This window comes from Natator depressus, chromosome 25 (genome assembly GCF_965152275.1).
Source record: "Natator depressus isolate rNatDep1 chromosome 25, rNatDep2.hap1, whole genome shotgun sequence".
Taxonomy (NCBI): domain Eukaryota; kingdom Metazoa; phylum Chordata; order Testudines; family Cheloniidae; genus Natator; species Natator depressus.
In genome coordinates this window covers 11,817,715-11,836,217 of record NC_134258.1, presented here as the reverse complement: position 1 = coordinate 11,836,217, position 18,503 = coordinate 11,817,715, and the positions used below count along the sequence as shown (strand labels likewise).

General features: G+C 50.7%; 1 protein-coding gene across 1 annotated transcript in view; it reads left to right on the top strand.

Annotated features, from left to right (window-relative positions):
* The first annotated feature begins 11,300 nt into the window (after positions 1-11,300).
* Positions 11,301-18,503, top strand: part of SBNO2 (strawberry notch homolog 2) — a 107,180-nt gene continuing 99,977 nt past the window's right edge. The window contains exon 1 of the mRNA XM_074939333.1: positions 11,301-11,375. The gene's annotated coding sequence lies outside the window, so the exon portion shown is untranslated. The remainder of the gene's footprint in view (positions 11,376-18,503) is intronic.

The following is an 18,503-nucleotide window of genomic DNA, read 5'->3' as shown; positions in this document are numbered from 1 at the left end:
ATGTCAAGAATTTCCCACTGTCTCCTCGTGACTGAGGAAGGACAGGTGAACAGCAACCATTCCCCTTCTCTGCTGTTAGCCTGGAGCCCTGCTCCCTGCATTTTCCACTTTATGCATCCGATGAAGCGAGCTGTAGCTCATGAAAGCTTATGCTCAAATAAATTGGTTAGTCTCTAAGGTGCCACAAGTCCTCCTATTCTTCCAGTAGGTGGCAGTGCAGGCACACGAACAGGGCACCATGCTGGTGGGCCCACATGGCCAACATTTTCAGAAGTGGCTACTGATTTGAGGGCCTGGCTTTTTGGGTGCCCAGCCTGAGATTCCCTAGGCTAGTTTTCAGAAGGTGCCAAGCAGCAAGTGCTCCCAGTGACTGCAAGCGGAGTCGTGGAGGCTCGCTGCTTTTGAACGCCAGGCCCTAAGTATATATGTCTCATACTGACCAGCCAAAAATCTGGTGGTATGGTCAGGTCATCTCTGGGTCTAGGATAAAAGTCAGCATGAGAGGCAGAAGTCACCCGACTGCCATTTAAGGGGCAGTCACCTGGAGCTGACCATAGATTCTAAGGCCAGAATAGACCATTGTGATCATCTAAGTCTGACCTAACACAGGCCATAGAACTGCCCCAAAAATATTCCTAGAGCAGGAATAAGGCCATATGGCCTTACAAACTACATGGACGAATTTCAGTCCAGATTACGGTAATAGGCAAGCCTGCCACACACTTTTGTGCCACGGTCTCTCGTCAGACCAGGTTTTTTTCTTTATCAGCTGAGGGGACGGCTGGTTGCAGCAGTTAGTGAAATATGTCCCTGGGCCTGCAGTTAGACATTTGTACATCCCAGCCTCAGTGCGCGCGCACAGCAGCCAAAATATGGGCAAATGTCGTCAATGAGTGTCACCTCCAGCACAAGATCGTGCTGCGGTAAAGAATCAGCTGCAAAAGGAGGCCTGCAGTGATGGGAGATGGACCCAGGCTCTCTGCTTGGCTGGCAACTTCCAGGCAGAGTCCCAGCTTCACAGAGGTATTACTGTTAATTCAGGAAGGAAAGGGGCCAGAGCTAAACCCCTGTGTCTTGAGGTTTTTAATGGAACCGCTAGCTCAGGGTTTGTCTACACTGGAAAGCTACAGTGGCACAGCTGCAGTGTAGATGCTATCTACGCCAGTGGGAGAATCCCTCCTGTCAGCATAGGTAATCCACCTCCCTAAGAGGTAGTAGCTAGGTTGACGGAAAAATTCTTCTATGAAACTAGCGCTGTCTACACAGGAACTTAGGCTGGTTTAACTACATGCTCGGGAGGGTGAATTTTTCACAGCCTACAGTGATGTATCTGGGTTGAACTAACTTTGTAGTGTAGGCCAGGCCCAAGTCTTACCCAAAGCAGTACCCTTGGGAAAGGAGGCAGTGTGTCAAGGGGTTAGAAGAAGAGCGCCAGGACTCCTGGGTTCTACTCCCAGGCCTGTTGCTGATTTGCCACATGATTAAAGCCAAGATGGTTCCCCTCTCTGTTCCTCAGTTTCCTGATCTGTGAATGCTGGGGTAAGGATGCCTGAAACAGGGAGGATGAGAGGATTAATGACTGTCTGGATAGATTTGGAGATCCTTAGCTGATAGAGAATGCAGAGGGCCATCGTTATGAACAGAGTCACCCGCTGAACTGCCCACAGCTCCCACTTTCACAGAGCTTCCCGGCTGCTGCCTACAGGACGTCCTTGTGACGATACAAAGCCATGTGTGATTTTCTCCTGATTTGGCACCAGTTCTAAAGAGTTGGAAAGCGATCACCCCAATTCAGGTGCGTGCCATGATTCCCCTCCCCAAAAAAAGGGGTGGGTTCCCAGAAGCAGGAATTGAAAACAATCCACAGCAAAGAAACCTGAGCAGGGAGGCAGGATTGGGGTAGCTCTCCAGTGGCTCTGGCTGGAGTTCCATAGTGCTTCTATCTGGGTTGCATCAGCTGCATTCTACTCCCTGTCTTTTCCCCTCTGCAACCTGGCAGGAAAACAAGTCTTCCTCCCACCCCCAGTGATACCATGCCAGGCCATCCCGTCTGTCCCTCCCCACAGCAGATAGTGGGGTGTCACGCTCTCAGTGGAGCCTGTGATGCAGCTGTCCCGATTGCTGGTATTCTTGCTACGGGATTTTCCCAAGTGGTGCATGCTACACACTTACAGGAAAATGTCCAGCACAAACTGCTGGAAATCCCAGAAGTGAACGGAGCTGCCTTAAAGCCATGGAGAGTGGAGGCCTCCAGTTATCCAAAGAGCAATGTCAGGACAGCATTGGAGTCTCCCATACACCATCCCTCACCCTGGTGCCATTGGGCGGGATCCACTACTTCCCACCAACAAGGGGGCCAGTGACTGAGTTGGACGCCTGGGGACTGGAATGAGACCCAGCAAACTCATGTCACACAAGGCACCAAACAGCCATCCAATGGGAACAATGTTCAGTCACCGATGACTTGGGCGGGGAAAGAAACCAGTGAACTGTCCCCATGCCATGCGCTGTCCATTCCCCCTCCATTTGTTTGATTGGCAATGCATATCGCAGAACAGCAGCAAAGCCATTTCCAGTAGGGGATGGTTAGCCCAGGGTAGGACCCCGCAGTCTCTCGTGGTCTAAGTAGTGATGGTCTCTCTTCCACCGTCTGTGGAATGGACAGTGACCAATCTCCTTGAAAGTACCTCTGCTGGGGGATGGCCGCAGATGGAGTTCTCCCACTAGCTTTTGAAACCCTTTGATGAAAGCTTTACACAGCTTTTATTATACATGGCTGGAAAGGAACTTGCTGGACCGGTTTGGCGTTACCTTCCGGCATCTCACACGGCGCAGGGGGAGATCTCCCTCCCCCAGCCCAGGTATCGAAGAGCAGCTGAAGTCTCTCTCACACAGTGCAGTGCAATCTGAGAAAGCAGCCAGGTCTCTGTGGATCCCTCTGAGCAGGATTCTTCTCACCCACCTTCCTGAAACAAGAACCCAGCCTAACTACTGGTCTGCATTGGGGCCACCCCTTGCTATCTCTCTGCAGATGCCTCATTCTCATAGCCAGGAGGAGGGTAGGGGCGGAGCAAAGCCAGCTGAGCCTACCGCTCCTCACCCAGATGGAAAGTCAGGGGATTTCCAGGCTATGGAAAAAACAGGAACTGGCTTTGTGTGACAGAGGTCGGGCCTCACCCTGACACAGCAGGTCTAAGGGCCTGACCTTGCAAGCGAACGATTCACCGGAGTAAGGACTGCAGGATCGGGACTACACAGGACAAGTATCCTTACCTCCCTGATAGCGGCCATGACCCCTGAAGGTGCTGCTGAAGCCAGTCACATGTTAAGCCTACCCCCATGCAAGAGGCCTTTGTCTATTTCACAGGTTTCCCTCCCCTCTGCATGACACAAGCAGAGGAGTTAGAGCTGGAAGATACTCTTTGATCCCATCTGAGCCCATTTCTTCTTGGCCAGCACATGATGGTCCCTTACAGCACATTCCCCAGTGCTTGGCCCCGGTCTGGTTTCAGGTGTTGCAAGCAACGGAGCTCCTTCCATCACGCCCATGTGGAAGATTTCATCACCATCCAAGGGCTCTTCCGGTAAGGAAGTGTTTCCCAATAATCATTGTAAATCAGCTATGCCTCCATTTCACTCCAGTGCTCCTCCTGTTGGTTTGTTTCTCTGAGCCTCTCTCTATAGATCTGACAAAGAGCTGCCAAGTCATGCAGAGAGGATAATTGCTTTCCTCAGGAGTTTTCCCCAGATTTCCTAGAATCACAGTTTCCTGTCAGGCCATTTCACATCCAGAGATTTTGAGTTTTCATGAAATAGCCCATCTCGAGAACTGATCTTTGCCTGAGGCACAGGGTACCTTCTCTTGAGCCAAAGAGAAAGGGAGTTTTCCCTGGCTGCTCCCCACTCCCGTTACCCCAGTGGGAGCAGACCTAGGCACAGAACAGAACAGAAAATACAGCAGATCTCTTGAAAGCAAAACCAAAAAGCCACTGAGCAGTGAATTTCTAGCATGTAGGACTTGTCAGACAGGATCAGACCCCAGGTCCATCTAGTCCAATAGCCTGTCTCTGACAGATGCTACAGAGAAAGGAAAGGGTAAAAATCCCACAGTAGAGAGATGAACAATAATCTACCCTCCTTGTTGGTCTCATATTGATCTCTGAAAAGGCGAGGCTGAAACACCTTCTGGACTCCAGTGCCTTTCTGTCCTAATCCACTCACTGATTTATATGTCCAACCCTCGGGGAATGATGTACCTGCTGCCAATGGTGTTCATTAACATCCCTGAAAGGAGCACCTCCTAATCTGCCCATTCAGATTAACAGGGACAGTTGGGGGAGAGGTTTTAATTTCATCCCTGCCTGAAGACTCCCTCCACCCTTCATCGCAGGACGAGAAATAGGTGGTTGCAGAGACATAGATGAGCAAGGAAGCACAAAGGGGCTAGGGCTGTAGAGAAAGAAAGTCAGTGCCCAAGAACTTGGGTAGGTGTTCAGTGCTGGGGAAGCGAACCAGCTGGGGGGCCTGAATTCCTGAAAGACTTTTTAGTGGGGCTATGCCAATGCAACCATAGGTTAAAGGGTGGGTACAGTGAGAAAGGGGTGGGAGTCAGGGGAGAAGGCGGGGGGAGGCTGTAACATGCGCCCTCCCCACAAGGGAGAAGATGAACATCTAGCGATCCGCCTTGCAATGCAGATGAAATGACTATTCAATGGAATGTGGAGTTTCTCACAGCTGCTGGGATCCGGAACATATCTCTGATCCTCCCAGCAACAGAGGAGAGGCCGGTGAGGTGGCCTGGGCTTGAGTTTTCTTCTTGTGATGGATGGCTGCAAACGTGTAGATGCATGAAACAAGTACATCAGATCTCCTGTGCAGGTGAAGGGGGGGACTGTGGGAGGAGGGGTCCCGGATTCTTCCACTCCTCATGGCGGAGACTGCACGGATTTTACCTTTCAGTCTAACTCTTTAACCACTGCAGTTTCTTATTCATTATTATTCGCACGGCAGTAACACCTAGAGGCCACAACCAGGGATCAGGCCCCGGGGATCAGCACGAGGTGCAGCACGTACACACATAATAAAGGATGGCCTCTGCCCAAAGGGCCTCACAATCAAGTATAAGATGAGACATCAGACCAATACAGCAAACAGCCGGGGAAAACCCAAGGTAACAGTGAGGTGATTATGTTGAATGTCGTAAGTCGTAGTCACAGCAGACCGGCTGCCTAGGGATTGTCAATTATGGGAGGAGACCGTTTAATTGCAGAGCAGACTCTAATATTTGTGCTTCCAGTATATGTATTTATTCATCTCTATATTACATTAAACAAAATAGCTCTGGGACTCTTTAAACTCTTAAAAATACATCTTGAAACAAACAGACTCCAGCAATCATTCCCAAGGGACACAGATGGCATTCTTAAAGCAGAAGCAGGCAGCGTATTCACTGCCTGTCCTAGCTACCAGTGGGGAGAGATCTGCAGTCTAGCAAGGATGCACATACTGTAACACATTTCCAAGGTGCTCATATATCCCAGCACTAGCACTGGGTGTGGCATAAGGACCAGAAAAGAATCACACATTAAAGGGATATGGTTTAAGAGTCAACGCCCCCATGTTTGGTCCTGGAAAGAAAAGATTTTACAAAGCCAGCAGCTGCCTTGAAATTGTTTTGTTGAAATCACACACAAATGAACTAAGTTACTGGCTATAAACGTTCACCATCAGCGTTAGAATCCCTAACACAACAAGCTCTGTGCCTGGGTCTGAAAGTGAAAGTGCCCTGAAGATACCAACCTACTGAGCCTTTCATAAATACACATAGAAACAGAAAGGGAAAGTCACCATCTGGATTACTTCTTGCTCTTTGCTCACGACAGCTGTTGGTGAAAAATAAGTGAATCATACTAGACATTATTAGAAAGAGATAGGTAAATGAATCTTCTCTTGACACTGATAGTTGAAAGGGAGGAGTGTAAGGTCCAATTCCTAAACTGATCCCAGTGGGAGAAGGCGGAGAGGTAGGTTGGGAGTGCTAGGACCATTTTGCAACTTCATGCTCAGCTTCTGAGTGTTTCACTTACTGTTTTTCAACATCCAATTAAAATATGAACTGGTCAGTTTCAAAGCCTTTTCCCAGTGGGGATCTAGACTCATGTGTCTTGTCACAAGCAGCATAGCCAGAATAACTTCCCCAGTGTGGAGAGCTGCAATGGGACAGTGTCGGGGCAGCGAATTCTGCAACAACTGGCTACATTACGCAGGACTCTAGCCAGCTATTATCTGCCGTACACTTTAACTAGCACTGAAAAGCTGGCCATTCTTGGGGGTGGTCATATCAAGACAGGGGTGGGGGCATACTGGCAAGGGATGGTGTGTGGGGGAAGATTGCACAGTTGCTGACCTGGCTGTGCTGCTGCAGGTGAATTGATCCCTCTGGCCCTGTCTCTCAATCTGGGCAGGCAGGAATGGTGAATGCTCTGCAGGTGGCATGCTCTGCTTCGGGAATAGGAGAGAGAGCTTTGTGTCACTCAGCAGTGGCTGGTGAGGGAGCATAGCTTATAGGCTCCCACACACTTCCCTGGGCTGGTGGGAGAATGGACTTGGAGTTAAAACAAGGGCTGTATGGAGGAGGTAGAGGCTGATGTAGTGCGGGAGAGGCAAGGAAGTTGAAAGGTTCCGTTATGTTTTGTTGTTCTTAACTCTGGATAAAATCCAGCTTGACAAAATCTGGGCTCATAACCCCCGAAGATATGGAATGGAAACAGATGTCAAGGAAATTGCACATATAGACAACTGAGCATGTTTAATTAAATGCACACTCAGGACTCCCAGGCAGGATGATGAGTGGGAGGCAGGCTGGCTTCCTCAAAGGCTGTTATGATAAAAAAATCCTTTTGTTCTCTTTACCTCCTTTGAAGTTAATTTCTTTTGATGGCCATAGAGTGGCTCTTAGATGGTATTTGGTGGTGGCTGAGCAGAACTCTACAATGGGGATGTTATTCCTGCTGGGGTTCCCACTTAAACTGATCCTGTTCAGTACCCCTCCTGTTTTAGCATCTCCTATGTGTGGGTTTGAGAATTTCAGTAGGGCTTCCGGTATAGTTTTTAGAGTCCTTGAACCTGTTCGGAGGAATTCCTGGTGTCCCAGCTGCTTAACATATGAGCTGATAGGGCCATGGTCCAGAAAATCCTAAAGCTTTATATAGAATCCCTTCAATCATTGTTATGACTTTGGGGAGGGGACCTGTAAGTCTGTGACCCCAGGCTCTAGCAAGCTGGGCCCCATTTTAGCTGCTGATATTGGGGTTTCACAATTGTGGGGTTCAGTGATCGGCTATCCCTGTTAGTAGGTGTGATGGCTATTACTGAGGCCCTCCAGAGCTAAAAGCATGACCTGCTACCACTTGAACTAAAGAGCCAAGCTCCTTAGGTGGCTCCGAAACAGACTCAAATCCTGTATTGGACACAGAGGGGGACCTGCAAGACACACTCACGGGTGAGTTCCACAGGGAAACACTGCCAAAGGATGAGCCCGTCTACTTAGGCCCTCTCTATGGTGGGTGAAACATGGGCACGGCGAGACTAGCCCCTGGCCCGGCCCTTCTGCCTGAGGCCCCTCCTTCCAGTAGCCCCTCCCCCCCAGCCCTGGGCCACCCAAGAGCCTCCAGCCTGGAGTGGAGGCAGTGCAGCCCCAGTGCCAAGGGCCCCCCAGCGCTGGGCAGCACCAGCCACCCCAAGTCCCGGCAATAGGATAGCCGCCCTTGCCCCAGCAGGCTTCACGGAAGAGGAGGCAGCCTGCCTGGGCTGGGGCAACTAGCAGCAAGAGGGGGCCTTGGGGCAGAACATGGGCGGAGCTACATGGGGCTGTTTGGGGAGGCACCACCCATGCTCGGTGTCCTCATAGCTTCACACCCCATCTCCTGTATTGGGTTCTTTACTGGCTGTGGCCGGTGAACACTGGGCAAGAACAGGCTACGAGCAGAGGGGAAAGGAGGGCTTTCCACATCAGACAAAAGTAGCATGAACGTGGCAACCAGCACATGTTGGCACTGCCAGGCATGAAAGCCTTTTCATTCCCCACAACAGCAAGTAAACCAACACCTGACCCCACAACAAACAGAGGCTCCTTGTTTTACACTGTCTGGGAACCCTCCTGTTTTATTCATGCTCGCAGCCGTTCTTCTCACTAGCCTGTCACACTGGACGTTGATATGGTAAAGGCAAAGTGGATGGCAGTGCTTCTGGGCTGTTGGTAGTTTCTGTCTGAGGAGATGGAGCAAAAGTGGGATATCTGCATTGTTGTGCTTGGATTAGAACAGTTAATGCCAACATAAAAATAGCCCCCTGTGGAATGCACTTTTTGCATGAGCCCATCAGGGTTTATTTTTGTCTAGGTGTCCAGGGAATTAAAAGTGGCAAAGATCCAACACAAGGGACAGGAAGAAAACCAAAAAGAGACCATTGGAAAGGTAGCTGGGTTCGTTTCCAGAACAGAGAGTTTCTTTCACTTCTGTTGAATGATTCAGCATTTCTGTTGTCAATTCACAGAATGAGAACACTGGGTCTGGGTGGGACCGAAGCAACCGTAACTCTGCCGCTGTGACGTTCCTGGAAATCCGGTCCAGTTCTAACAGTGTTTATCTAGCCCTTTCCAGCCTTACCCTGCTCCTCTGCGAGGTAGGTTATTGCCAGCTCCGTTTTGCGAGTTGGAAAACCGAGGGACGCTGGGTGCATCCGCAAAGCGAGTGACAGTCCACAGCACTGAGTCTCACAGCCCAGTCAACAGACTCGGGCTCACGTGACGGGCACAGAAATTGTAGTGCAGCTGTTTGGCTTGCTGGAGCTTGGGCCCTGAAGTCCTCCTGGCTCCCTAGCTTCAGAGCCCAAACTCGAATGTCTCCACCGCTCTGTGGCGCCGCAGTGCAAGTCCATGAACTGAGGCTCTGCAGCTGGCTGCGTAGATGCACCCAAGACAAGCAAAGTGCCTGAGGTGTCAGAGCTAGGAATAGAACCCTTACCCAGCAGTCCTGTCTCATCTCCTTTGTTCTTACCCACACCACAGTGTCAGGGAGAAAAGAGCAAGAGATGTTCTCCCACTATTCCTACAGCCCCGGTAGCAATCTGCAAGGTCAGCCCCAAATACCACAGCTGACACTTGTGGCACTGCAGCAGGAAGGACAGTGAAGGGGGTGGCAGTAGGGGCAGGGGATGGCAGCAGGAGGTGGGGTGCGGGCAAGGGGTGGCAGTAAGCAGCAGAGGGCAAGGGGGTGGTAGATAGCGGGGGCAGTGGGTGGCAGCAGAAGGTGGTGGTAGGTACTGGGGGCAGTAGGGGCAGGGGGTGGCGGCAGGGTGCAGCGGGCAGTGGTGGTAGATAGCAAGGGGTGGGGGTAGGGGTGGTGGTAGGTTATAGAGGCAGGGAGCGGAGGTGGGGACAGGCGGTAGGGGTGGGGGTAGGTAGCAGGGTGGCAGTAAGGGCAGGGAGGCAGTAGGTGGCAGGATACAGGAGTTGGTTGTGGTGATAGGTAGCGAGGGAGCAGCGGCAGGAGGCGGGGTGGGGTCAGAAGGTGGTGGTAGGTAGCAGGGATGGGGGAAGAGGGTGGCAGCAGGAGGCGGGGTGGGGGGCAGTAGGTAGTGGGGGTGGGGTCAGGAGGTGGTGGTAGGTAGTGGGGGGGGTCACTAGGGGCAGGAGGTGGGGTGGGGGCAGTAGGTAGCGGGGGTGGGGGAAGGGGGGAGCAGGAGGCGGGGTGGGGTCAGGAGGTGGTGGTAGGGGAAGGGCGCAGCGGCAGGAGGCGGGTGGGGGCACAGTAGGTAGCGGAGGGGCAGTCGGGGCAGGAGGTCAGTAGGAGGCAGGGTGGGGGGACTGTAGGAGGCAGGGGGACGGGGAGCAGTAGGAGGTAGCGGCAGGAGGGGTGGGGCAGTAGATAGCGGGGGGCAGCAGGAGGTGGTAGGTAGCAGGGGGCAGGAGGGGCGGGGTAGGGTGGTAGGTGGCGAGGGCTGGGGTGGGGGCTGTGGGTAGCGGGGGGCAGGAGGGGTGGGGTGGGGGGCAGTAGGTAGCGGGGTAGGGGGCGGGGGTAGGTAGCGAGGGGAGGTGGGGGGCGGTAGGTAGCAAGGGGGCAGGAGGGGGGTGGTGGGTAGGGGGCGGGGTGGGGGGCAGTAGGTAGCAGGTGGTGGGGGGGGCAGTAGTAGCGGGGGGGGAGGGGGACAGGCGGGGGCAGGAGGTAGCGAGGGGGCAGGAGGGGCGGGGCAGGGGGCGGTAGGTAGCAGGTAGGGGGAGGGGGTGGTAGGTAGCGGGGTAGGTAGCGAGAGGAGGTGGGGGGCAGGAGGTAGCAGGGGGCGGTAGGTAGCGGGGGGGCAGGAGGGGGGCGGTGGGTAGCGAGGGGGGAGCGGGGCGGCGGGCGGTAGGTAGGGTGCAGGGGGTAGGTAGTGGGGGCAGGCGGGGGGCAGCGGGGTGGGGGGTGGGGGTAGGTAGCGGGGGCAGGAGGGGGTGGTAGGTAGCGAGAGGAGGTGGGGGGCAGGAGGTAGCAGGGGGTGGTGGGTAGCGGGGGGGGCAGGAGGGGGGAGCGGGGCGGCGGGCGGTAGGTAGGGTGCAGGGGGTAGGTAGTGGGGGCAGGCGGGGGGCGGTGGGTAGCGGGGTGGGGGTAGGTAGCGGGGGCAGGAGGGGGTGGTAGGTAGCGAGAGGAGGTGGGGGGCAGGAGGTAGCAGGGGGTGGTGGGTAGCGGGGGGGGCAGGAGGGGGGCGGTGGGTAGCGAGGGGGGAGCGGGGCGGCGGGCGGTAGGTAGGGTGCAGGGGGTAGGTAGTGGGGGCAGGCGGGGGGCGGTGGGTAGCGGGGTGGGGGGTGGGGGTAGGTAGCGGGGGCAGGAGGGGGTGGTAGGTAGCGAGAGGAGGTGGGGGGCAGGAGGTAGCAGGGGGTGGTGGGTAGCGGGGGGGGCAGGAGGGGGGCGGTGGGTAGCGAGGGGGGAGCGGGGCGGCGGGCGGTAGGTAGGGTGCAGGGGGTAGGTAGTGGGGGCAGGCGGGGGGCGGTGGGTAGCGGGGTGGGGGTAGGTAGCGAGAGGAGGTGGGGGACAGGAGGTAGCAGGGGGTGGTGGGTAGCGGGGGGGCAGGAGGGGGGCGGTGGGTAGCAGGCGGGGGGCGGTGGGTAGCGGGTAGGGGCAGGCGGGGGGCGGTGGGTAGCGGGGTGGGCGGCGGCGGCGCTGCTCTCCCTGTCTCCCCCGCCCGCTCCCGTTGCCCCGGGTCCCGCCCCGCCTCCCGCTTCCGGTCTGGCGGGCCGGAAGTTCGTGTACGCAAAACGCCCCCAAGATGGCGGCGGCGAACCCGGAAGTGAGGAGCCGCCTCTAGGAGGGAGTCTGAACCCCGACGCCCCCGGGGACCAGGTGAGGGCCGCTCGCTACCCTCCCGGGACCCCCACGTGCGGAGAGATCCGCCGGGCTGGGACCGGGGAGCCCCCGGGTCAGGGTCTCTGGGGAGTTGTGGGCGGGGGGCCTTTGCTTCCCCTCCCCCCGGGTCCGGGTCTCTGGGGAGTTGTGGGGGGGGAGCCCTTTGCTTCCCCTCCCCCCGGGTCCGGGTCTCTGGGGAGTTGTGGGGGGGGGAGCCCTTTGCTTCCCCTCCCCCCGGGTCCGGGTCTCTGGGGAGTTGTGGGGGGGGAGCCCTTTGCTTCCCCTCCCCCCGGGTCCGGGTCTCTGGGGAGTTGTGGGGGGGGAGCCCTTTGCTTCCCCTCCCCCCGGGTCCGGGTCTCTGGGGAGTTGTGGGGGGGGAGCCCTTTGCTTCCCCTCCCCCCGGGTCCGGGTCTCTGGGGAGTTGTGGGGGGGGAGCCCTTTGCTGCCCTTCTCCGGCAAAACAGGGTCTCTATGGAGGGGCAGGTCTCTGCTTCCCTCCCCTGGGTCAGGTTCCTGGGGAGCCACGGGGACGGGGTATGTCTCTCTGCTTCTACTCCCCCTTCTCTCAGGTCAGGGTCCCTCAGCATTTCTGGGGAACATGTGGGGGGAGGGCTCTTTGCTTCCTTCTCTCTTCCCTCCCTGGGGAGGGGGTCAGGGGAGCTAAGTTAGGGCCAGGTTTCTCCTCTTCTCCCCCCTCAGGTCAGGGTCTCTGGGGAGCTCTGCTATTCCTCTCCCCATGGTCAGTTCTTGGCGGGAGAGTTGTGTCCTGCACCTCCTTCCCTGTCCGTCACCTCATTTCGTTCTCTTTTCTGGAAGGGAGGGGATAGTGCTTCAGGTTTTCTCAGTTCCTCCAAGGAGGCTATTCCTCCTCAAGTTATCTTTATTAGTCAGAGTTTTAACAGCCCTGAAGGTGTAGCAGTTTTAGTCATTTCCTGAAGCACAGTCCAAGCAATGCAACTACCTACTTGGGCCGAAAGTTTGGTTTACCCATTCTAGTCATGATGCCTAGAGTTAGAGTGGATAATCTGGATTGATATTTAGTCTGAACCATCCCCAGGTACTGTAGAAGATAATCCTACCTATACATAACCCCTTTTATCCGAAACCCATTTACAAGAATCACCTTGCTCATCATTAAAATGCAATGACTTCTGGGGTGCAGTGGGAGAACTCTTAGAGTGTAAAATAATACCACATGATACTTTGGGACAGGAAGGGAGGAGCTCTGTTGGTAGCACCCAGCCTTTGAAGGACCTTGGTTATTGTATTAAGGTGTAACACCTGGTGTTCTGAGTCCCCTGGTAGTATTTGGGGACAGGTAGTTTGTCCAGATTAACCCTCAATTTGTGTGTACAGCACCAAATACAATGGACCCTTCCTTCGCCCAGTCCTGATGGGGCTGCTTCTGTTATACAGCTAAATAAAAACATTTATTTTCTTAAAAGTCTGGCCCTTTTGTTGTGAGGAAAGATAGGCTCTTTAATTACATTGTGGCTTTTTACTTCGATGTTAGTGATGGAAAAGACCTATTGCCTTATCTACCTGTCTGTTGCAACTGACAGTGTAGTCTTGTTTCTGACAGTACATTCTCTAGGGGCCTTTCTCTTAACTGTTAAATGACTTGCATAGCAAGGCTTCCATCAATTCCGTAGGAGACTATTCCACATGCTAATATGCCTCTCTATTACATTTTGCCTGGTTATTTTTAGATATTATTGAAGAACAAGAAGGAAATCTCTTATGGAAGTAAAGTATCTCCTGAACTTATGAATACACTCCCTTTTTAGGTGTATTATGGACCAGATTCTTCCACCCTTTCTGAGGCTGAGTGTCCTGTTACTCTACAAGTAGACCGAAGGACTAAAATGTGATTATTTGTGGATTATTTGGTGTGAGTAGGGGTATCAGAATCTGTTCCTATTTGATGTCTAGACCCACCAGCCTTTTCCATGTAATTACTTCACAGCACCCTGGATTTTTCTAGCATGAAAATGTATTTTTAAAAATAAGTAAAGTTTACTATGCATATGAAAAAAAAATTCTAATGTTAATTCCTAGTCTAAAGCAAGGACCAGGCTTTTCTAATCCCACGTAAAACTTAATTCCCAAAAGGAAACTCTTTGCACAGGGAACAGGCTGAAGCGACAGAAACCAATGAGTGTCTCACTTCTGATTTAAAAGTAGCAGAGGGTCACAGGGTCTCTGTGCTGAGACCCTGAAAGTCACGTTCTTGCCCACAATGGTGCTGATCTTAATTGCCCAATTCATAGCCCCTGAAAAATGGAGCTTATGCTGTGACAGACTCTTAACTCTACTGCTGCTAGTGGTCACCTATATACTTGGATCTTAATGTTGTTAAATATCAGTGCAGTGCTTAAAGCGGGGTTCTGCTGTGACAAGAGACTGTAAAAAAAAAAAAAAAAAATGGAATTAGGTTCTACTTTTATTGTGATTCCAAAGCAAATGTTCTCAATTTACAATAAAAATAGATGGCTTTTCTAAATTCTAGCCCTGCAAACTCACCAAGGGATCTGAAAGTTTCCTTGGGTTCTCTTTGGCTTGTGCATCATCACCAGTTGTAAATTCTGCAGGCAAAAACATGCCCTCTGTTGTATCTGTGCAATCCTATTGTCTTTGGGGTGGGGTGTGGCAGAGAGGGTGGCACAGGCCTAACCTGAGGGAGAATGTAGCCTACAGTTGGAATTTGTAAGTTAACAGTTCTGTTGAAAGCGTTTGAGACAGGAGGGATTCCAGATCCCTCTTGCGTAGCTGGGTTGGTTCTGTCAAGTGGGCGTACAGGGGTTGCCAAAACAGGCTCTTGTTGATGGAAGATGGCTGTATTGTATTTACTTGATGGAAAAGTAGGTTGTAATATCACCATGAGTACGGTGTGCGTCCATTGGTCCCATAAAGAAATAGTTTTCCAACAAAGTCTGGTGGATAGGAAGTCAAGTCAGGAGACCTTTTCCTATCCCCTTCTCTTGCTCTTCGTGGGATGCCTGGCAAATCACTTAGCTTTTATTCATCAGTTTTCCCATCCAGATAATGATACTTTCCAGCTATACAGCCTGGTGGTCAAACCCCTATGAAACCTGTATTGCTGAAACCTTGCACTTTTTTTATATACCATTTAAAAGAAACATACGTTCACTTTAATTGTCTGAACTTTTTTAACCCTTCGAAGCAAGAGTCTAAAATCTTCAGGTATCTTGATACTTGGCAAAATTAGCATTATTCTAGAGCACCAAAGTTTAATAGTTGCATTCTAGTTTCCTAATATTTGAATAATATAGGTCTGGCAGAGCTATAGCTGCTTGGTATTATCATCAGTGTAGAACATAAGAACAGCCAGGCTGGGTCAGACCAAGGGTCTGTCTGACCCAGTGTCCTGTCTTCCAACTGCAGCCAGTGCCAGGTACCCCAGAGGGAATGAACAGAACAGGTAATCATCAAGTGATCCATCCCGTCACCCATTCCCAGCTTCTGGCAAACAGAGGCTGGGGACACCATCCCTGCCCATGCTGGCTAATAGCCATTGACAATAACACTCTGCCTGGATTTTTTTTTTTTTTTTTTTTGGCCTAGTATTGTTATACCTAAGGTGACTAACAATTAGAAAGAAAAAAAATATCTTCCCCGATTTGCTTACGTTGACAGCACTTGCCTGTACTTGGTATCATGTTTTATGTGGGCTTTCTCATATCAAACAGTGATAGGAAAATGATTTTTATAAAAATAAGAAAATATTATTGTGAACCCACAGAAATAGGCAGGACAACTCTGGAGCCAGAATAGCACCTGACACTACTTCTAGCTTTTTTTTTTTTTTAAAGTAACTAGGTCTCGATTTGACACTGTCCCTTTAAAAATGCTCTGAAAGAACTTGCTGAGCTGCCATAAAATTTTTTCTTTCACATACTAACTTGCCCCTCCTACCCCTAGGGGTCCTTAACCTCCTGTCAAAGCCATAGAGTCCTCCATCTTTTCCCACGCTTTATGCTCCCCACTCTTGAGTAGGAGAGGACTCCCTTTGGGTCACTGCTGAGCATTGAGACATTCCCTCTCCCACAGGCTGCATCATCTTGTGGACACCCCCACGCCCCCAGCCCCTGTTGACTGAGGTAGGAGACAGCAGGAACCAGTGCCTTGTATGGCGATATAGAGCATTACCACCTGAGTGGACACGTGCTTTAAAAATTGGAGCTACTTTCATCTTGTTTCAGTAAGATTCTTTTCTTTACATTAACATATAAATGGACCGAAAATATTTTTTTTAGGCACATTGTATGCTTTTAAAATCATTCCCATGCAGGGACCTTGTACAGCAAGTTTCAGCCTGGAGTAGCATGGAGTAGTCTTTTAAACGGCTAAGTTAGACCCCTGAAATGGTTTATAATGGAAATGCTGACACAACTTTAATGTTTTTTTGAACAGTAGCACTGTAATAAAGAGCTAACTGTGCAGTCAGTGAAAACTGAGCTGTGATTTTAATCACCAGAGTCTGAATCTGTCAGGAAAGCCTTCTAGGCTTAATTAAGAGAGGTTTATATTCTTCTTTGAAACATTTTTTTAAATTTAAAATCTTTCCAGTCTTTTTGGTAACATGATCTAGAACTGTAAACATATTACTGTGAAAAAGACTGACATAGCAAAATACATGTTGAACCAGCCTGAAATGAGCTTAAAGTGATATGTTTATGTATTTATGACCAGTAAGGAGGCATGCTTTGATGTCTTTGTACAGCTTTTTCCAGTGGGAGTGGTGATGTGGTCAATCAGAGCATTCATAACTCCTCTGGTAGTGTTGCACATAGGGCCAGGATCTTTTGGGCTAGACAGACGCCATGCACTCCTTCTGAGGCCTGGCATACACCAAGAACTTCTATTGACCTAGCTCTGTCACTCAGGACTATGAAAAATTTTACACCTCAAAGTACCGTAGTTAGATCAACCTAACCCCTGGTTCAGATGTGGCTAGGTCGATGGAAATATTCTTCCATCAGTCTAGCTATTGCCTCTCAGAGAAGTAGATTACCTGTCCTACATCGAGGGAAAAACCCCTCCCATCAATATAGGAAGCAACTACACTACGGCCTTACAGCAGCACACCTGCAGCCCCATACCTGCTGTAGTGTAGACATACCCTAACTTAATTCCTTGGCTTCCCTAAGTAGTGATTGGGGCACGAGGCAGAGGAAAGATGGTCTTGTGGCTGAGGCACAGGACAGAGAATCTGGAGACTTGGGTTCCTCTCTTGCGTCTGCCACTGACTTACTGTTTGACCTTGAGCAAGCCACTTTCCGTTTCTGTGCCTCTGTTTTCCCCATTAATAGAATGGTATAATATATGCCTAATTCACAGGTATGTTTTGTGGTTTAATTCATGTTTGTAAAGCACTTAGTCCTTTTGATGGAAGTACTGCCCAGGTGCCCCAGTCATGCCGGGTACACGTATATCATGCTGTACACGTATATCAATGCCAGGTATTAGGATTATTTATGGTCTTCTCACATGTTGTCTTGCAGGTTGGAGTACACAGCTAGTCTGAGCAGGTACGACTCCCTTGAAGTTAAAGACACTATGCATTTTTGCCAGTGGTGATATTGTCCCGATGTGTCAGATACTCGGTTGAACGTACTGCGGCTCTTAGTCACCCATGTTGCCTGAGCCTCTCTTTGTGCTCTCTCGTAGGGGTTGTACAACCTTTTGTGCCTTTGAAATTTCAGAGCACAGCCAAGTGTATATATGGTGGTTTGTAGGTTTCCACAGAAATGTTCTGAGTTTCTTGGCAGAGTTGGGGGAGGGAGGCATTTTCTTGTGTATGACTTTTCTACCTGGAAATAGAAATACGTCATTTTATCTCTTCTACCAGTTAAAAGGGCTCTGACAGATGGATTCTGCCTCTTCCCTCCCTATAAAGTGCTTCACTTGAAGTAATCCATCCTAAGACTGTATTTGGGTCCTAGTTTAAGCAATATTCCATTGCTGTAAACAAAATGTTTGAATTTCAAGTTGAGCCATTAAAGTCAAGGCAGCCTGTGAGTGAAGGGAGAGACTGTGCTTTACAGCGAGTCCTTTGTGGGGAAGAAATATGAAACTCTGAACTGTGAATTGGTGCTCTGACAGTTCTGCTGATGGAACTGGGGTCTGGGGAAGCATGAAACATAGTGTCCTAATGTCATTCTGCAAGCTGAATGAATGGCAAATGAGGTCAGAATTACAGATAACTCAGCAGCAATAAAGTTGTATTGTGCTGTCTTGAAATGAAAGATTTAATGTAAAATATATCCACATTTGGGTTAACGAAAGTTCCTCTCCAGTGTATGTTGTCAGTAAAGCAGCTGAAGCATGGGACTGCTTAATCTTACTAGGGTGCTCAGTTTATTAAGTTTATGGGGCAGAATAGAAAGTTTCTTGCCTTTTTCTTGGGGAATTCGGGGAATAACCTCTCGGGGCCTACATCAACAGCAAGACTCAAAAGTAAGCTTTTTTAGATTTCCATATATGAATATTCATTATTGCCTTTCTATAGTGCATTTCACCTGTAAATCTCAAAGCACATCATAAACATTAGTGAGGTAATACAACAACCTTATGTGATAGTATACCCGTTTTACAGTTGGACACTCTGAAGCACAGAGGGGTTAAGTGACTTGCCCAAAATTACAAAGTCATTTGTACACTAGAACTGCCTACACTAGAAGGTTGTACCACTTTAGTTACTATCTGTGTAGTTGTGAAACAACCCTCCCAGTGTGGATGGAGTTGCATGGGTATAAAGGAGCTTTCCACTGGTAATCCTATTCCATGTGGGAGGGGGAATAACTGTAGCAGTATAAGGCACTTTTATTATACTGGTATGACGGCATTCGTACTAGAACCTGTACTGGTATAACTCTGTTGGTAAAAAGCCACATCTTTAACTGCCATAGTTATATCAATATAGTTTGTAAGTGTAGACCAGGCTTAGTGGAAAAGCAAATAAAAGAATTCAGGAGTCCTAGCTTCCAGTGCTGTGGTGCTTCTTGAGAAGTTTTCCCCCCAATTCCATTACTCCCTCTTCTTGAGCTTGGCAGCCCTTTTGTAGTGTCCCAGTAGAGGTGGATGAAGTAGGGATGGAAATAA